General features: G+C 51.9%; 1 protein-coding gene across 1 annotated transcript in view; it reads left to right on the top strand.

Annotated features, from left to right (window-relative positions):
- Nucleotides 1-241, top strand: part of RPL27A (ribosomal protein L27a) — a 3,449-nt gene that overhangs the window by 309 nt on the left and 2,899 nt on the right. The window lies entirely within an intron of this gene.

Raw genomic sequence — 241 nt, 5'->3', positions numbered from 1 at the left:
GGGGGGGGGGGTGTCACCTGCATGTCCAGTTCGGGTGAAATTTTACATGCGGTGGTAAGATTTACAAGGCCTGTATAAAGAAGGCTGTAAAGCAACCAGGCATACAAGTCCCTGGAATACAGCACGTTCACACTGAGAGCCTTAGATTACAGCACAAAGGCAAAGGGAAAAGAAAGACCCAGCGCGCACTCACTGAGGGGGTAGGGGAGCAGCTCCCATGGGTGGTAGAGATTAGGGAAAG

This window comes from Myotis davidii, unplaced genomic scaffold (genome assembly GCF_000327345.1).
Source record: "Myotis davidii unplaced genomic scaffold, ASM32734v1 scaffold118, whole genome shotgun sequence".
NCBI classification, from domain to species: Eukaryota; Metazoa; Chordata; class Mammalia; order Chiroptera; family Vespertilionidae; genus Myotis; species Myotis davidii.
The sequence above is the reverse complement of the archived record's forward strand: the minus strand, read 5'-3'. Positions and strand labels throughout refer to the sequence as shown.